Source organism: Sapajus apella, unplaced genomic scaffold (genome assembly GCF_009761245.1).
Source record: "Sapajus apella isolate SASKATOON/1434 unplaced genomic scaffold, GSC_monkey_1.0 scaffold17, whole genome shotgun sequence".
Classification (NCBI taxonomy): Eukaryota; Metazoa; Chordata; class Mammalia; order Primates; family Cebidae; genus Sapajus; species Sapajus apella.
Window position 1 is genome coordinate 4,784,866 of NW_022436957.1, and position 20,160 is coordinate 4,805,025.

A 20,160-nucleotide genomic window follows, 5' to 3' on the forward strand; every position below is an offset into this window, starting at 1 on the left:
TTCATAAGTTCTTATGATTTAGCTCCCACTTATAAGTGAGAACAAGTGGTATTTACTTTTCTGTTCCTGCATTAGTTTGCTAAGGATAATAGCCTCCAGCTCCATCCATGTTCCCGCAAAAGACATGATCTCGTTCCTTTTTTTATGGTTGCATTAGCTATATTTAAATACACAAATATTTATCATTGTGTTACATTTATATACAGTATTTAGTACAGTAACATATTGTATAACTTTGTAGCCTGGAAGCAATAGGCTATACCACGTAGCTGAGGTTTGTAGTAGACTATTCCATCTAAGTTTGTTTAAGTACACTACACGATGTTCTCAAATCACCTGACACATATCTAGGAACATATTTTCATCATTAAGCAATGCATGACTGTACATTTAAAATGCTCAGCATCATTAATCAATAGAAAAATTTAAATTGAAACCACAATAAGGTATCACTTCACACCTATTAGAATAGTTTTTATCATTGTTGGCGGGAAAACAATATGGAGATTCCTCAAAAAAAAATTAAATCTGCCCTATGGTCTAGTAATTCCACTTCTAGGTATAGATTCAAAGAAACTGAAATCAATGTGTCAAAAGGATAGCTGCAATTCCATATTCATTGTAGCATTATTCATAATACACAACAAATGGAATCAACCTATGTGTTCACCTACAGATGAATAAAAAAAATATGATATATACACAACAGAATACCATTCAATCTCAAAAGAAGGGGAAATTCTGTTGTTTGCTACAAAATGAATGATTCTAGAAGGGATTGTGTTAAGTGAATTAAGCCAAGCACAGAAAAATAAATACCACATGATCTCACTTACATATGAAATCTAAAAGAGCTGAACTAAGAAGTAGAGAGTAGAATGATGGTTATGAGAGACTGCAAATAGGGTGGGAAAGAGGAAATAGTGAGTTGCTGGTTAAAGGGTACAAAATTTCAGATAGACAATAGGAATAAGTTTTGAGATCTGTTACACAGCTAGATGATTATAGTCAATAATAATGTGTATTTCAAAATAACTAAGAATTTCTTCAATCTCAGACCCAATAATGAGGTTAAAATACACAGTGCATGTTTAAGATACATTACATATACATTAACCTTCTTTAATGCCCCCCACTAGGGTTTTGAGGGAAGGAGGGATGAAATGTGGACTTGTGCACTCACAAAGGCAGAATTTTCTTCCAGTTATAAAAAGTCATACATGTGACCACTATGCCTTGGGCAGCAACTACAATTTTATCTGTGGGAATCCACCTTTAAAAATCACAACAAAAATCAAAAGGAAATGATTTAGTATAAAATATTCAAATTTCCCAGTATGCAGACTTCCATGGAACAAGAAGAAGGAGACAATGAAAATAATTTTTTGTTGAAAGTAACATTCCCCTCATCTTGTCCTTGATACTTAACACTCAAAAACAAGTATACAAAACTAGGAATATGGAAAAGGACCACAGAGGACGTTACATTGTAAAGTCGTAGGACCTACTCTCAACTTCCGTCCTCATCAAGACACTTGCCTGTCGAGCTGAGGGCTCCCTGGTCCACTGGAGAAAGTGAGTGGTCTCAGATCATCACCCCTGCTTCAGCAAAGATGTCCCAAGTCACTTGCTGTCAAGCTTAAAAGAGTTGACCTGGACAGAGATCGAGCTTAGCCAGTAGCTTCCCTACTTCTTGCTTTTCTCATGCCAGAAAGATTTGCTTTGGTGAACTTCAAAACTTGATTGGCTGGTTTCCCTGTCTCCGGCTGCACCTCAGTTGTTGGCATCAAAGGCGTTGTCTGCCACCTCAATTTCCTCCTCCATGACCCTTCAGGATGGGGATCATACCCTTTTTCCTCCTTTCTTCCTTTTTGGAAATGTGTTAGGTGTCTGAAGTTTTATCTTCTTGGTTTGAGAAGTCTCTGCCTCCTTGGCAGCCTCATTCTGCATCCACTTCTTTCCTGAACTCAGCTTGGAAAGTGCCACTGCTGCGTTTTTCTTTTCTTCTTCCTCCTCCTCGCTGTTCTTAGGTGCTTTTCCATTCTGGGCAGTCAGAGCAGAGGTGCCACTGGTCCTGGGGGCTTGTGGTCTTGGAGAGCCCTTGCCTTTGGGTTTCTTTTCCTCCTCCTCACTGGAGTTATCAGAGGAAGAATTGCTGCTGCTCTCGGCATTTCCTTTGTTTGTGGAGGCTGGCTTGGAAGGGACTGTGCCTCCTGCTGCCTTCCTCAACTTCTTTTTAACTGGGGGTTTAGATGACTTCTCTTTCTCCTCCTCACTGGTGGAGCTGTATGAATCAAAGCTGCTGTCCTTACCACCCTCAGGAGTCTGCTTGGCAGGCAGATATGGAGCTACTTGGTCAGTCACCTTGGGCTTAGGAGTTGCCACAGTCGTCTTTGTCTTCTCCTCCTCACTGGAACTGCTCTCTTCCTCACTGGAGCCACTGTCAGCCTTTCTCATCAGAGGCTTCTGGCCACTGCTTGCTGGTTGCTTGAGGGTTGCAGCTGGCTCTACTGCACGTGATTTGGTAGTGGCAGCTGGCTTATTTGAGGAATTCTTGCTGGTACTGTCTGGCTTGGAAGGAGCTTCATCATCGTCAGAGCTGTTGGAGTCTGAGCTGTCTGAAGAGCTCCCTGCTGCTTTCTTTGCTGGAAGTTGTTTAGTAGTTGCTTTAGAGATGACCGCCTTAGCCAGAGTTTCTCCTCTCCCTCTGAATTTGAAACGGACTCATCGCTGCTTTTGGAAGGCTGTTTTTTCTCGACAGTTTTCTTGGGAGGCTGGGTTCCCAAGGACTTCTTTGATGGGGGAGCATGCATGGGAAAACTGAACTTTAGAGACTTGGGTTTTTTTTTTTCATGATTCTTTTTTTCCTACTCCTCTTACTCCTCACTGGAGGGGTCCTCACTGCTGGTACTCTTTTGGAGGGCTGGCAGCTGCTTTCACTGGAATCTTGGCCACAACTTGCCTTTAAGGTACAGTCTTCTTGGGGATGGCTGCTGCCCTCTCCTCCTTTTAGTCAACACTGCTGCTGCTGCTGCTGCTGCTGTTATCGCTGGCTGCTTCGCCATTGACGACTTTAGGTGCTTCTAGAGCTCTGATCCTTTAGCTTTAGCCTGAGCTTTAGCTGCTACAGATGTTGTCTTTGGTTTGTGGTTCTTTGGTGCCTCATCCTCAGAGCATGCGTCAAAATCAGAATCACAGCTCTTAGCCTTCTTAAGAGGAGCGTTGGCTGCCTTGGCTTGGGGCTTGACTCCCTTCTGGATACTTTTTCTTTTTGTCCTCCTCCTCCTCATCACTGGATTCTTCACGGCTGCTGCTCTCTGGTGCTTTGGCCATAGTCTTTCCAGAACACTGAGGCAAACTTGCTCACAGCCTTCTTACCTGGAGGACCTTGAGCTTCTTCCCCTCCTTGCTGCTGTCCTCACTACTGTCACTGGATGAAGTCTCTTCTTAGCTTTCTTAGTCACTGGTCCATTTATTTGCCTGTAACTTTTGCTTTGGGGCCTTAGCAGGCTTTAGACAGAAGCTATAGACATCCAAGTGGGAAGAGGCATTGGCGTCCTGCTGTGTAGCTCTTGTAGCTTCGGCGAATATATTGGCCACCTGTGAGAGTCGGTTATCACACACGAAGTAGAGCATAAGGGGATACAGGTCTGTGGGAGCCACACAAGCCAGTGTCTACCATCCTCTGGGCAATATACATGACTACCATTTTCTAATGGTGCCATTTTAAAGTTGCCTACTTAACAATTATTTAGGGCAATGCAACAGGTAATCAAGAGATGGGCAGTCTAAAGTGTGGGAGACAAACTATTTGAAGACTAGCAAATACAAATTTTATAATCCATAAGATATTTTTTGTCTATGTTTCTACTGGCTTAACTTGTCTATAAACTTATGTTTTTAGATTTGAGCCGTTGGGGGCCATGGCAAGACCTAGCTTCCAGCATTGTTTGCCTTGGTCTCTATATCTAACACATAACTAAAATTATTTATTTACCTTTTCAGTTTTTCACTAAAAATAAAGGCCACTAAGAGTTAACACTACCATTAATACATGTAATTAAAACTACTAGATGTAGGGAAAATTCTATATGCATTGTGTACACAAAACGTACAACGTGTTTTGGGGTTTTTTGTAAAAGTTGTAAAAAGGCATAGGAATGTGGTTTCTCTTAAAAAGAAAGCAATTTTGCCTAGTTTAGAGAGTTTAAGAATTGCAAATTTAACTAATAAGATATAATGGCTGAAACTAAACAGCTGCAGAAAGTTGGAAAAGAAAGTAAATTTTGTCCTAAAGTGATAGAACAAAACTGAAGGCTTAAGCAAGTTGTAGAAGGTTTGCGAAAAACTAATCCTGTGAAAGAAGTTCTTAGTTTATGAAAGACAAATCTTGTGAAAGGAGTGCCATCAAGTTGGCTACAGTTTCAACGGGATTATTTAGTTTTTCTATAAACTGAACATTAGTGTCAAAATCACACTTATACAGGGCTGGAGTCTGTGCCCCTGTGTCAGAATAACAAGATTTTCCTGTAAAATTGATCTGTTCTTCAATAAAAAAATATAAAAACTTATGAAAGGCTTATGGAAATCTTACCTTATGATCACACTGATTGAAACTAGGTATATTTAAAGAAATATAAAATTTTATTAAAATTGGCTTCAGTGTTAATAATACACTAATGCAAAGGTAACATTTGGTTTTCTCTTTTGAAAAAGATTTTCATGTAGCATTAAAAGATAGTGAAATACTTTTGTTTACCTTTGAGTAAACTGCAAAGAAAGAGGGGAGAGAGAGAGACAGACTTAGTTGGCATCAAGCTGTTTTTATTACGTCTTATTTTTTGGAAAATGAAGTCTCCTCTCTATTAAAGAATAAACGTTTTTGCTCTTGAAAATCTTTGAATTATCACTTTGGCTAAATGGCTAAATGAGTTACTTTACAGTGGCCTCTGATCCTATTTTGTAACATCAAGTGTTTTAAATCGTTGATATTTGACAAATTTTGCAAACTCATATTCTAAATTCAGTCTTTAGCTTTGGATGTTAGGATCCCTAAAATTCAAGAGAGACATATTTGGCTTATGTGGTGTATTAAAATTACACAGGAGGCTTTATCAAACATGAAATGATGTTTAACTTTCTTTGAGTTATAGTTTATATAAATATGTCATTAATGTGTTCCAAATTGTATGAGATTTCTATAATTCTGATGTCTTAATGTTATCAATAATAATTACTATTATTATTATAATTGCTGTATGCCATAGCAATAACCAAATTTCCTTGTTAATTGTTTCTTTAACAACAGCTGTTCTAATATTTTTGTCATTTGATTTTTCTAAAAAAATCAGTTTGTGGTCAGCTACAGTCCAAAAGCTTCTTTAGGAAAGTTCATGAAAAGCACTCTGATGCTCTTGAATTCAGGTTTCTGATAATGTTAAAGGCCTTATGCCACTGGACTAAGAAAACTTCCAGGACTCTCAGTGGAGAGCTGATGTGTTCATGAGGCCTGCTGGTCCAATATCATGCAATACAGGAGTTAACTGCATGGGACTAAACTAATAGATAACAGAAAGGTGTTTTGTTGTTGTTGTTGTTGTTTGCTTTTTGGTTTGAAATATTGCTGATTATTTTTGTGTTTCTTTCCAGAATTAAGAAACTTTTCCTGTTGAGATATTTATAGGTTAGCACAAATTGAAAAAGTATATATATACTTGTAAGCAAAAGTTAAAGCATATTTCTTTGTACCTGATTTCTCCAGATTTGGGAAACTATTTGTAAGTTTTCTTATTTTACAACAATATAGTTATTTGCATATGTTCCATAAGAATCTTTTTTCTTTTGTTAGCAGGACACAGTTGGAGACACTGGTTACTTTACCAAGGTTTTGTCTGGAATGGCATGTTTTCATATATGACTAGACTGCTTTGGGGGGTGGAGGTTGACTTTAGAGAGACAGTAAAATACCCTTAGAAAGACTGGCCTGTTACCTTTTCTGTGTGATTCCTTTACAAGTTTCTGACCTGTTATAAATAGAAATGTCATTTTTTGACAGGCCCAGGAAACACAGGTGTTTTTGGTATCTTGAAATGGGAGAAATTTCCCCAATTCATAGAAATTTGCAGGTACAGAAAAATCATAGGCTTGTCTAAACTGAAGACACATTTAACAAGTCTAACCTGAAATTCATTATTTAAGAAATTTCCAGCAAAGCCAAATTAAAAGAGCCTAAATGGCCGATAATTATTTCTGCAGCACTTCATGTAAATAATTGGCCAAGTATAAATCTTTTTAAACTTATTTTGCCGATAAATTGGTCCCACTATGATTTGTCTTTTATAGTAATGGGGGACCTAGACATAAAAAAAATTGTAAAATTATAGCTAACTACCCCGCTGCTTGGATGGATGGATGGATGGATGGATAGATAGATAGATAGAGATATTCAGCTCTTTCGTAACTGCCTACTAATGTAGGGATTCCTAAAAAAACTCCTTTAAACACCTGATTAAAACTACAGTCCAGAAAACTCTGTAAGGTTGCTGTTGAAATTTGAAAATGTTTCTAAGACTAAAAGAAACTAATGTGTAGACTGCTTCAGATACAACAGAGTCAATGTACAACTGAAAAAGTTAAAATAATGATTGCCTAAATAACTGCTTGGATTGAGAAGGTGGTGGTATAGCCTGAATCAGTTTCCAGGATGACTTTCTGTTTGTTGCTATAATATAATTTGGCCTTGATTTTTCCCTTCTTCTTCTTTTCCTTTCTTTTTTGTTGCCATTTTTCTCTATTGGACACAAGACTTTACAAATTCTTAGTAATGAGCTTTCCTAAATATGTGGGAACTAACCTTCAAGTAATAAATCATCATCAACAAGGGAATAAATGAAACAATAACCAGAGACTCATTTTTTTCTATGACGCTGTCTTCCAAGGATTTTGGATAGGGGGAAATATGAAAGATAATAGAATCTCAGGACCCCAAACTCACTATGCCAAAGGGAAAGTTAAGCTTGGAAACTGAGTTAGCAATGGCGATTTCCTTTTGTTCCCAAATGGATATCTGTAATTTTACAACCCTGTATCACAACCTCATTTTCTCTATTTCCTCTTTTCACTTGTTTATTTTATCTTATGTAAAATGCAAATTTACTGAGCATGAGATAATGCATAATTGACTTTTTCCTCTACTCCCCTTTTCACATGTAAAGTGTGAGCCTCATAAGAATGCAACTATCTGTCTCACTACCCACACTTCACCTCCTTTTTTCTGCTCCTGCATGCCTTTTCCTCTTTAAACACAAAGTTGCCAATACTCCTTTTGGGAAAAGCATAGGTCAAAAATGCTCCTGCAACTTGAATTATTTCCCATGTGCACTCTTAATCTTGGTTAAATAAAACTCTAATGATTGAGACCTGCCTCCGTCACTTTCTGTTCACGCCTCTGACAATAAGAAACACTAAAAACAGCTTAACCTCTGGTCAGATATAACATAAGGCTTTGCTTGTAAGGGCTATTTACTTCAGCTCTCTTTACACAGTACACCACATCTGGTTTGCAACACAAAGTTACAAGGCACACTAAAGGAGAAAAAAACGCAGTTTGAAAGACAAGCCTCAGAACTAGACTCATATAATAATAGCAATGTTGGGATTGGTATACTAAAAATTTAGAATGACTATAATTAATACAATAAAGACTGTAATGAAAAATGTTTGCAAATGTGCAGAAACAAATTGTAATTTAGCAGAAAAGTGAAAACTCTATCATTGAAAAGAAAATGGAATTTTTTTCTGTTTTTTAACAGGGGAAAGTACGAACGCAGTCCCCCACTACCACAAATTATGCAGTCGAGTTTCCCACATTTGGGGAAATCGCAGGGGTCAGCACATCCGGAGTGCAATGGATAAGCCTCTCCCTGGGAAAACCACCTTCGTGATCATGGTATCTCCCCTGCCAGGTAAGTATTGAAAATGGAAATTTTTAAAAAGTAAATAACAGAAACAAAATGCATTTGATAGACTCAGCAACAGACTGGAGTCCACCACAACAAAAAGAATTAATAAGCTTAAAGAACTCAATAGAAATTTCTCACTCTAAACAACAAAGATGAAAAAAGGACAAAAAATAGAATGGAGTATCTAAAGACTGTAGGAAAATTTAAAAGGTGTAACACATGAACAGTGGAAAGATTGACAGAGAAGAAAGACACGTAAAAACAGAAAATATATATATATATATATATATATATATATTTGAAGCCAGAATGACTTTCCCAAGATTAATAACAAGTATATGAAATCTAAATAACAAACAGATCACGGAAGCTCAGAAAACAATAACCAAGTTGAAGACCAAAACCTTTAAGCCTACCTGTATTATATTCAAGTTAAATCATATAAAGAGAAAATTTCAAAAAAGCTACGGGGGAAAAAAACTTGCTAATAAAGGAGCAAAATTAATAATTACATACATAATTTTCAGAAATCACCCAGGGGCTCTACAGTGGGCTATCCAGTCCTCTTTTGCACGGTTGGTGGGAAACCGCCAAGCACAGCTGGAGGCCCTGCTTGCCCACGAATATGCCGGTGATGAGTGCAGGCACCAGCACTGATAGGGGTGGCTGGGAGGAGTCCCTGGTGAAGTGTCTGGAGGTCTCTGCAGGGAGGTGAGGGGACTGTACTGGCTCTTCCTCCTAAATAGGCAGAAATGTGATTTGTTTCCTTATCACACCCCTGTTCCAGGGCTCATGACTCCTAGTTCAGATGCACACTCTAGTCTATTTGCAGGCTGCAATGTGGTTGAGAGCCATGGGGGAACACTTGTTTTGCAACTCTCCATGGAAAGAGTTTCAGGTCATAACCTTGTCACTCAAACTGATACAGGTAGCTTTAAGGCTCACCTGTTCTCTGACTTGGCAGTACTGCTGCTTCCTGTAAACAGGAGATACCACCTTTGGGCTTGTGCATGTACGTATTTGTTGTGATGGTGCCACTTCGGGGCCCATGTGAGTGGGTGTTGGTCATGGTGTTGTCAGCTGGTTGAATCAGCCTGACTTAGGCCCTGGGGGAAGTGGTAAGTTGCCAGAAGAATTGGAACAGGGTAGGTAGTTCCCCAGCTCCCAAACCCCTAGATGGCCCACTGGACAGCATGTCCTAAGGGGCAGGACTGGGGTCAGGGTAGCCCAGAATTCAGGTGCTGGCTGTGATGGAGTGGGCTTGTCCCTAGGTCACCAGGCAAACTCTTAGGCAGGGCAGGTGGAATGCTTAGGTGGCAAGATCCCAAGGGAATATTACAGGCATGTGAGGGCTGGGTTTTCAGAAGGACTCTGGGCCATAGGTGAACTGTTCAGCAGGGACAAGAGAGCTGTGCTGTGAGCCTTTCACTGGAGTGGGCAGGACCCCTTACCTGGGGCAACGGAGACTGGTAGCTATTGGGCACATGGCATACTTGCACTTCCCTGCCAACCAAACAATGCTGAACTTCACAGCTGCAGGCACGCAAAGGTGCCAAGCATATTCTGTTACTACTTGGGGTTTTCCCCTGATGAAAGCAGGACCAAGACCCACCACAGTGTTCAGGTGGGGGCAAGGCCCCTGCACTGGAAGCCCAAGCTGAGGCTGTCTGAAGAGTTCAGGCTGGGGCGGAGTTGCTGTCCTGGAAGCCTGAGGGGATCTTTGCCTGTGGAGGAGGAGCAGAGCCTTCTGACCACACTATGGCTGCAGCCTCTACCAGGATTATGGCACTGAACTGGGCTGCTCAGGGATCCAGGACCTGTGGGGTTCTATGTGGGCTTGAGCAGTGCCTCTGCAAACACTCCCAGCAGATGTCTGTGTTGGTCTAGAGGCCCAGGGCTGAAGTTAGGGGGATTCTGCCATGCCCAAGCTTACAAAGGTCCCTGTTGGAAGTGTGAGTACCCAGGAGACTCTCTTTCACTCACCTTTTCCCCATGGTAGGGAGTTTTCCTGGATGCACACTAGTGCTGGGTGGGTGGCTGCCCAGCTTCAGTCCTTTCTGTTCTCTGTGGGTGCCATGCTTTCTTGGTAAGTCTTGACGTGATCTCAGATGATCACCTTGAATAGCTTGCATTTAGTCACCATTCTGTTTCCTCTTCATGAGATGGCTACACACCAACTGCCTCTAGTAAGCCATTTTGGACCAACCTCTAAAAATCAAGCTTTTAAAAAGAAGAAAAAGCCATCTTATCTGGTACACTTGAAACAGAAATTTCAAATTTTGAAATTAAGTTTTGTCTGAGTGGGAGGCTTGCTGGCATGATGTGGCCTGCAAAATTGACCTACTTTGATCTTTGCAATTAAATGAGACTTTTGAACTTCTTTTCTGTAAATGGATTCTTCAAAATTGTCATTAATGATACTCCTCATATGTCTTTCTTCATATTTTTTTATATAAAGATTGACTTGCCATCAGTAACAAATGTAAAAGTAATATAAAAGCACTATCCAGAGTAGGCCATAAATGTACTGGTCTGTGTATACCCAGAATCTAGGAAGTAAATAATAATAATAATGGCACTTGTTATTTCATGGGATAGCAGAGCATTTATTGACAATCAAAGCTTCAGGTGAAACACAGAATTAAATGGCTCCTCTAATTAGATGGCTCTGCTAGAAAGGAAGGTGCAAAATATTATACAAGAGCATTGATCACAGTGCATTGAACCATTATTACCCAAATTCTGGACAATAAAAGATGTGTTTTAATTAATTCTCTATCTCCCCATTGAATTAGTGGACTCCTCACTACGTTTTACATTGCTTGAATTACATATGGGAGTGATCACCTGTCTGCTGCTGTAAGTGTGGTATATGGGAATCTGTTCTTTTCCTAGGTTTTTTCTTAGGCAGGCAGATTTGATTTTTGGTCCAAATAGCTGTTCCAAGACAGTCTGCAGCATTACTCCAAGAATTGTATTTCTAATCACAGGATAATACATTTCTAATTAGACAGCAACTTATGTAAAATAAACATGTAGCAGAAAAGCCAGAAAAAATTAAGTTAGGTTAGAAGTTAAAAGTAGCTGGGTGTGATGGTGTACACCTCTAGTCCCAGCTACTTTGGAAACCGAAATAGGAGGATCATTTAAGTCCAGGAGTTCAAAGTCAGCCTCATCAATACAATGAGGCCCCCATTCCCTTCCAAAAAAGTAGCCAAACATAATTTTTAATTCTTCCAAATCTCAATTTTTAAAATCAGCAACGTGAGTGCAACAGTATTTGATAATTTCAATTTTCTGCTTGTATTTTGTTTATATATTATGCCTGGGAAGTCAACATAATATATGGCCATACTTAAGGGGCCATGAAATGCTCAGTTAATATGATATATATTAGGAACTCAATAAGTAATTGTTAAAGTTTTAAAAATTGGAAACTGCAGAAGGAATTTCCTGAGAAATTTCATCAGACAATTATCAAGCAGTTACCATGTATCTCATGGTATTAGGCCTCGGGGATGCAAGGCTGAATCTTGTGTGCGCACATTTTTCAAAACTAGAGAGACAGAGTTTGGAACATGTAGAGTTATTGATGTATTTATTAACTTTCCACAGTAGAAATACATTATAGTTGTTCCAAAAACAGAGTAGGGGATTGTATTAATCATGTTTTAATTTTTTTTCTTTATTTTATAATACTTTGACATCCTGGTGCCTTGTAGACCAGGGAAAGAAATGCCTCCTCAAGAGTTACCTAATTCTCAACAATAGCAAACAATTCGCTTTCAAGAATTTTTTAATAAGTAAACTAACCAGTCAGAAGACTGTACTCTACCCATTTCTTTTTATCAGTTTCCTGCAGTCTGTGACACTATTCCCCTCCCCAGGGCTAGGTTCTGGACAACTAGGGATCACCCCTGTAGCCCAGAGTTTGCCGAAATTATTCAAGCTATCCAATTGTAAGCCTGCTCAGCTTTCTTGCCCTGCCTCTCCCACTCTTTGCCACAAAAACAACAATAAAGACTACAAATCCGTGCTTTCTCTCTTTTTTCTCCATATCCTGACCTACTCCAGTGTTTCCTTCATGTGGCCCTATATGAAGTTGCGTGTCCCTCCTGTTGGTTATTGTGAGCGCCTATCCTCTGAATGGCAATTGTCTCCCAATCTATTGACCATACCAACCCTAAATAATAAAACCTACATTTCAAAATAGGAATGACAAATTCTCCTAGCATATGATTGTGTGGACACACTGGCATTTAGCATCTCTTACTGAATCCCTCTCCATTTCAGGACATAGAGCCCAAAAATATGAACTGATTAACTTGTGCAGCAGCAATAAGAAGAAGAAAAATTATAAACTGAGAGGACTTAGGGGTAGTAGCAGTATTGAGCATTTAGACATTCCTACCTGTTCTAGTCCAAGGTAGAAGAGGGTATGACATCCTAATGGACTGATTTGGATTGGTGGCTCTGCAAATTACTTAACCTTTTTGAAGCCCTGATTTATTTATCTGTAAAGTAAGATTAATAGGAACAATGCCAGGACTAAAGAAAATGATGTATTGTATCTTACTTAGAGACTGCTAAAAATTTCCTCATCAATTTGATTCCGTTGAAATGGTATATATTGAGATTCTGCTGAGATTCATTAGCTCCCTTCCCTGTTTGTCTCCTGAACATTTTCACTGTTTTTTTTTTTTTTTAACCAACTAATCCTTCACCTAAATAAATATCTTGGACATTATAAAATATACAATTGTTTTCATTATATCTTAATCTCAGCATGCTGATGACTATGGCCACTTGTTGTTCAAAAAACATTTATTTCATCTGTTTTGGAACTGAGCATTTCAGGACTTTTAACTATGACAATTTTAGTGACATGGCATCCTAACATAATTTGCTTAATTCAGGTTTAAAGTATAAATCTGTCCCACATCTTCCACACCCATATAATTTCTTTTCATTTTCATTTTATTTTTACTGCTGTTCTTTTCTCTAAAGCCAGTCGTTCTCAAACAGTACGTGTAAGAATCAACAGACTGATATTTTCTGCTTCCAAAATTATGATCTTACATGCCTATGGCAGGGACCAAAAATCTACATCTCTAACAGATTCCCAAGTGATATCTATGTTGCCATTTCCTGACTACACTTTGAGAACTTCTGCTCTGAGACAGTGTCTCTCAGTGGCAACTGCATATTAGAATCACTTGTGAGCTTTAAAAAATTCTAGGAGATTTTTAGTAGTCTTCAAATATTTCTAGGTATAGAATTACTATCAGTGAAGAGAGATAGTTTGGCTTCTTTTCCAACTTGGATGCCTTTTATTTCTTTTTCTTGACTGATTGATCTGGCTTGGACTTCTACTACTATGTTGAATAGGAGAGGTGACAGTGGGACAGCAGGTGTCCTTGTCTTGTTGCAGTTCTCAAGAGGAATGGTTCCAGCTTTTACCCATTCAGTATAATGTTGGCTGTGGGTTTGTCATAAATGACTCTTTTTTTCTTTCAATGCCTAGTCTGTTGAGAGTTTTTAACATGAAGGGATGTCAGATTTTATCAAAAGTTTTTTCTGCATTTATTGAGATGATCATATGATTTTCGCTGTTAACACTTTTTATATGGTGAATCACATTTATTGATTTCTGTATGTTAAACCAGTCTTGCATCCCAGGAATAAAGCGTACTTGATTGTGGTGGAGTAATTCTTTGATGTCCTGCATGATTCAGTTTGGAAATATTTTGTTGAAGATTTTTGTACCTATGTACATCAGAGATATTGACCTGAAGTTTTCTTTTTTCATTATGTCTGCTGGATTTTGGCATCAGGCCGATGCTGTCTTCACAGAATGAGTTAGGGATTAGCCCATCATCCTCAATTTTTTGTAATAGTTTCAATAAAATTGGTATCCAATCTTCTTTTTATATCTGGCAGAATTCAGCTGTGAATTCATCTTGTCCAGGACGCTTTTAATTTGGTAGTTTACTTCTGATTCCATTTTAGAGCTTGTTATTGGTCTACTTGGGGCTTGAATCTCTTCCTGATTCAATCTTGGGAGATTTTGTTCTTCCAGAATTTTATCCACTTCCTCTAGATTTTCTAACTTGAGTACATAGAGTTGTTCATAGTAGTCTCTGAGAAACTTTTGTATTTCTGTGAGATCAGTTGTACTATTACCTTTGTAACTTCTGATTGTGTTTATGTGAATCTTCTCTTTCTTTTTCTTCATTAACATATCCAGTGGCCTATCAATTTTTTTGAGATGGGGCTTTTTTCCTGAGGTCATGATATTATTGATCTTATATATGGAATTTTGCATCTCGATTTCATTAAACTTTTATCTAGTTTTAGTTATTTCTTTTATTCTGCTGGCTTTGGGATTGTTTGTTCTTTTTTTTCTAGTTCCTTTAGGTTCAGAGTTAGAGGGTTCATTTGACATATTTCTAACTTCTTGATAAAGGCATTTGGGGTTATAAACTTTCTTCTTAACACTGTTTTGGCTGCATCTTTGGGATTTGGGGTAAGTTTTGACCTTATTTTTCAATGGTTTTTTATTTCTGCCTTAATTGAAAGAAATCAGAGATAATACAAATACATTTTTAAAATTCCATGCCCATGAATTGGAAGAATCAATATTGTAAAAACAGCCATATGTCAATAGTAATTTACAGATTCAACAATTCTTATCAAACTATCCGTGTCATTCTTCACATAATTCGGAAAAAAATCTATTCTAAATTTCATATGGAACAACAAAAAAAAGAGCCCAAATAGACAAAGCAATCCAAAGTAAGAAGAACAAAACTGGGGGTATCATACTACCTGACTTCAAACTATACTATAAAGCTACATTAACCAAAAGAGCATGTGACTGGTACAAAAACAGACACATAGACCAATGGAATAGAATAGTAAGCTCAGAAACAAAGCCACACACTGACAACCATCTGATCTTCAATAAGGCCAACAAAAACAAGCAGTGGTGAAAGGGCTTCCTATTCAAGAAACGGTGCTGAGATAGCTGGCTACAGCTAGACCCCTACCTCTCACCATGTACAAAAATTAATTCAAAACAGATTAAAGATTTTGACATAAGAATTCAAACTACAAAAATCCTAGAAGACAACCTAGTAAATACTCTTCTCAACAGCAGCCTTGGCAAAGAATTTATGGCTAAGTCCCCGAAAGCAATTGCAACAAAAACAAGAATAGACAAGTGGGACCTAATTAAATTAAAGAGCTTCTGCACAGCAAAAGAAACTGTCAACAGAGTAAACAGGCAACCTAAAGAATGGAAGAATATATTCACAAACTATGCATCAGACAAAGGCCTAAAATGGAAAATCTATAGGGAACTTAAATCCACAAGCAAAAATAAATAAATAAATAAATAAATAATCCCCTTAAAATGGGCAAAGGGGCAAGAACAGACATTTTTCAAAGGAAGACATAAAAGTGGTGAACAAACATATGAAAAAATGCTCAACATCACTAATCATCAGAGAAATGCAAATCCAAACCACAATGAGAAACTATCTCACACCAGTTAGAATGGCTATCGCTAAACAAAGTATAACATGTGCTGGTGAGGCGGTGAAGAAAAGGGAATGCATAATACACTGTTGATGGAAATGTAAATTAGACCAGCCACTGTGGAAAGCAGTCTGGAGATTTCTCAAAGAATTTAAAACAAAGTTACCATTCGACCCAAGAATCTCCCCCACAAAAAATAAATCCAAAGAAAAATAACTTCTTTTACCAAAAATACATATGTATGTTCATCACTGCACCATTCACAGTACCAAATACATGAAATTAACACAGGTGCCTATGAATGGTAGACTGGATAAAGAAAATGTGGTACATCTATATCATGGAAAAGAATGAAATCATGTTTTCTGCAGCAACATGAATTCACTTGGAGGCCATAATCCTAAGAAAAGTAATGTAGGAACAGAAAACCAAATACCACATGTTCTAAGTGGGAGCTCAACATTTACTACACATGGACTTTAATACAGAAATAATAGACACTACAGACTCCTACAGCAGCAAAAGAGGGAAGGGCAATGGGTTGAATACTACTTGTCAGGTACTATGCTCACTACCTGGGTGAAGGAATTCATATCCCAAACCTCGGCATTATGCGGTATCTCCTGTATCTAACATAAACATTGAAATTTTTAAAAAATACTAAAAAATCTAGGCCCCACATTTAACTACACAAGTGACCTAGGCCTGAGACTGGACATCATTATGTATTAAAAGTTCCAGAGATTCAGAAACCCTGCTTAAAGCAGAGCTCCATGTAGGTCTTGGTATGAAAGAGGACCTCAGCTTGAGACCAAGGTCTACCATGGTGATTCAGGAGAATACTACTACCAAACTAAAGCTATAAAATTCTGATTCAGCTAATGTTGGTGCTTATTCAGTCACTGTTGTGGGAATGGCAGTTTTCCTGGTTTGGACAGGCCAACAACATGTTTAACAATTTTGAACATGGACTTTGATCTGCATCACCACATCTGATCTCCATTCAGCCAATGTAGTGTTGTCTAGCTATGTTCACCACTAGGCCTGGCCTGGCTCAACTCAAACTAGGAACCAACACTTAACAAAGTTAAGCCTTCAAATCCTTATATCGTTTGTTGCCTTGGTGTTGGTTGGCCCACATAAAAATAGAAAAAAATTGGAACAGGTTAGATTTTCAACTTCTGATTTTGTGTTTCTGCTTCCTGTTCATAATCTGCAGTAGTCCTCTTATATCTGAATGTTTAGTGTTATTCTCTACACTTACCTTTTTCTTTCCCTCCAGTTGCCATGAACCATCTGGCTCTGCTGCCTGTCACTGCCAGCAGTAGGCCTCTGTGCTGGGGCCAGGTACTCCTCTGTCTCTGGAGCAGCAGCCATGCCTTGCTAGCCCAGCACTCTGCCCAACTTCTTCCTTGGACTATCTAGATATTTAATATCCCAGATATAACTTTTGTCACCACTTTCTAAAACTTAGACTTTGCCATCAGTGACTCGGGGCAAATATTTTAGTAACTGATCTGTTAATTTGTCAAGTTTCATTGATTAGCATTTAGTCAGCTCCTATCAAACTGTGGGCTATTATGTAAATTCCTAAATGACACATGAAATATGCTTCATTTTAGTACATATTTTTAAGAGTTAAGAGTTAATAAACCAAACGTCTTTCTATGGTATTATTTTTCTTTTATCCACAGTCTGAATTGGGACTTCTCATACTACAGAGTGCTGAAGAATCATCTGGAGAGCTGGTAAAACACAGACTGCTGGACCCCACTCCCACACAGGTTCTGATTCAGTGGGTCTGGGATGGAACCCAAGAATCTGCATTTCTAATATGCTTCTTGATGTTGCTGGTCTACAGGCCATGCTTTGAATATGGCACTGGCCTAAATCACAGACACCCCATGTTGGCTTGACAGCTCATATTTGAACTTCAGCTTGATTATTACTAAGAATTCCCAGCATGAAAAGCCTGTGACAGAAAAAGACAATTATTTTCTTGGTTCTTTTTATTTGACTATTATTTTTCCCATTTCATTTCCAGTGTTTCCTTTCATTCCTAAGTACCTGGAGATGCAGAACCATTCTGTCGAATTTTATTGTCCTAGTTTTTACCCTGATGAATCATCTTTAGACAGACATGTGAGCCCTCAGCAAATGCATTATGTCATCTTTCTGAGCGCTGCAGAGAGAACTGATATGCCTTTGGGTTTGATGTGAAATGATGGCTTCAGTGTGCCCACCATGCTGCGACTCTGACTTGGGAGGGTTCCCAGAATTGTGACAGAAAACCCTGTGGCTGGTGCCCAGTGGGAAAGGGGTGGGCTTGTGATCCTGTTTCTCCAGCCACCCAACTCCATGCGTGTGTGAGCAGATCTGTCTCCTCCCAGGCTGCCACATTCAAAAGTGGGATTTATTTTTAGGGACGAAATCATTAGTCATTAGTCTCTCCCAAGCTTCTTTTTTCCCGTTGAGTACATTTTAAGAACCTGGTTTTTATGAGAAAATGTTCAGGATTTTAGGAAAAATGGTAATGATTATAGCCTTGGTACAATGAACCCATTTGCCTCCCTTCTAGACAAAGGCAGACTTCCCACAGCAGTCACTGCCTGAAGCTCCTGGACCCTACATCCAATATCCAAATCAGCTTGATCTCTCATATCTTATTACAGAAGCTCCTGCTTCTTTTGATTTTCCGGGTCCTGTAGACGTAGGATTTCAAAAATCAACTTTATGGTACATTGAGCAAATTGCTTTATAAGCTTATTATAATATCTCATAATGGACTTTTAGTAAATACAATTCTGTCTTACATATGTAAAAAGTTTCTCTTAAGAACAAAAAACATTAATAGACATTCTCTATATTAAAGCAGAAACTAATGAACATTTTTCAAATCCCCTGAAATTCACAGTTATAATACAGGAATTTCAACACACTTTCTTTGCCCCCAGTCAATGGATGAGATTTTAATAATGTTTGTATTTGAAAATCCACTAAAATTGTCAATTTTTGCTTTTGATTACATTGTATTTGTAAATTGAATGACAATGAATTAGAAAATTAATACTGTTAAAATGTTCATAATACTCAAAGCAATCTACAAATTCAATGTAATTCCTTTTAAAATTACGATCACAGAAATTGGAAAAAAATCTTAAAATTCATATAGAACCACAAAAGATCCCAATAGCCTATTTATTCTTGGGCCAAAAGAACAAAGCTGGAGGCATCATACTGCCTGAGTTTTAAATTATTCTGCAAAGCAATAGTAACAAAAACAGTATACTCCAATGATATAAACAGACACATAGAACAATGGAAGAGAGTAGAGGGCCAGACATAAGTCACACATATAAGTCAACTAATTTTTGAAAAATATGCTATGGAAAAAGGACAGTCCCCTTAACCAATTGTGTTGGGAAAACTGGATAACCATATGCAGAATAATAAAATTGGGCATATGTTACACCATAGAAAAACATTTACTTGAAATGGATTAAAGACTTATATGTAAAACCTGAAGTCATAAAACTCCTAGAGGAAAACACAATGAAAACATTCCATGACATTGTTCTGGGCAATGACTTTTGGATATGACCTCAAAAGCACAGGCAGCAAAGGCAAAAAACCCAGAAATTGGATTACATCAAGTTAAAAAGCTTCTGAACAGAATAAAAGAAATAATTAATAGAGTGAAGAGACAATCTATGGAATGGGAGGAAATATTTGCAAACCTATATCTGATAAGGAGTTAACATCCAAAATAAATAAAGAACACGTGCAACTCAATAGCAAAAAACCAAATAACCCATTTTTTTTAATGGGCAAAGGATTTGAATAACCATTTTGCATAGAAGACATACAAATGGCCTACATGCGTGTGAAAAATTGCTAAACCTCATTAATCATCAGAAAATGCAAGTCAAAACCCCAGTGAGATATCACCTAACTCCAGTTAGAATGCCTACTATTAATAAGACAAAAGATACATGTTGGCCAGGATGCGAAGGAAACGAAACCGTGTATACCAGGAATGTAAACTAGTGGAAAACTATAGGAAGGTTCCTCAAAACATTAAAAATTGAATTACCATTTAGTCCAGCAATGCCTCTTCTGGGTATATGTTCAAAAAATCCAAATCAGTATTGCCAAGAGATTCTTCACTGCTATGTTTATTGAAGCATTATTATTCATAATATCTAAGATATGGAAATAAACTAAATGTCTGTCCACAAATGAATAAAGAATACACACACACACACACACACACACACACTCAGAAATACACACACACAAGAATATTATTTAGCCCTTAAAAATAAAATCCTGCCATTTGTGATAATGTGGATAATCCTCAAAAAACCACTGTTAAGTAAAATAAGACACAGAAAGACAACCCCTCTATGATATTAATTATATGTAGAATCTTTAAAAGGTGAGTTCACAGAAGCAGAGTACAATGGTGGCTGCTTGGAGCTGGGGGTTAGAGGAAATAGGAAGATGTCAGTGAAAGGGCTCAAACTTATAGTTTTAAGATGACTAAGTGTAGGCACCTAATATGTACAGTGGCAACTATAGTTAGTAATACTGTATTGTTTATTTGAAATTTGGTAACAGTAGTTCTTAAGTATTCCTTAACCACCCTCCCATACACTAT

The 20,160-nt window shown here is 38.0% G+C and overlaps 1 non-coding gene and 1 pseudogene across 1 annotated transcript; both read right to left on the reverse strand.

Moving 5' to 3' along the window:
* Positions 1-1,336: 1,336 nt before the first annotated feature.
* LOC116556576 lies at positions 1,337-16,877 on the reverse strand (annotated as a pseudogene).
* On the reverse strand, positions 7,809-7,972 carry LOC116556820. The gene has a single exon (XR_004271177.1). It is a non-coding gene; the product is annotated as a U1 spliceosomal RNA (small nuclear RNA).
* Positions 16,878-20,160: the final 3,283 nt, after the last annotated feature.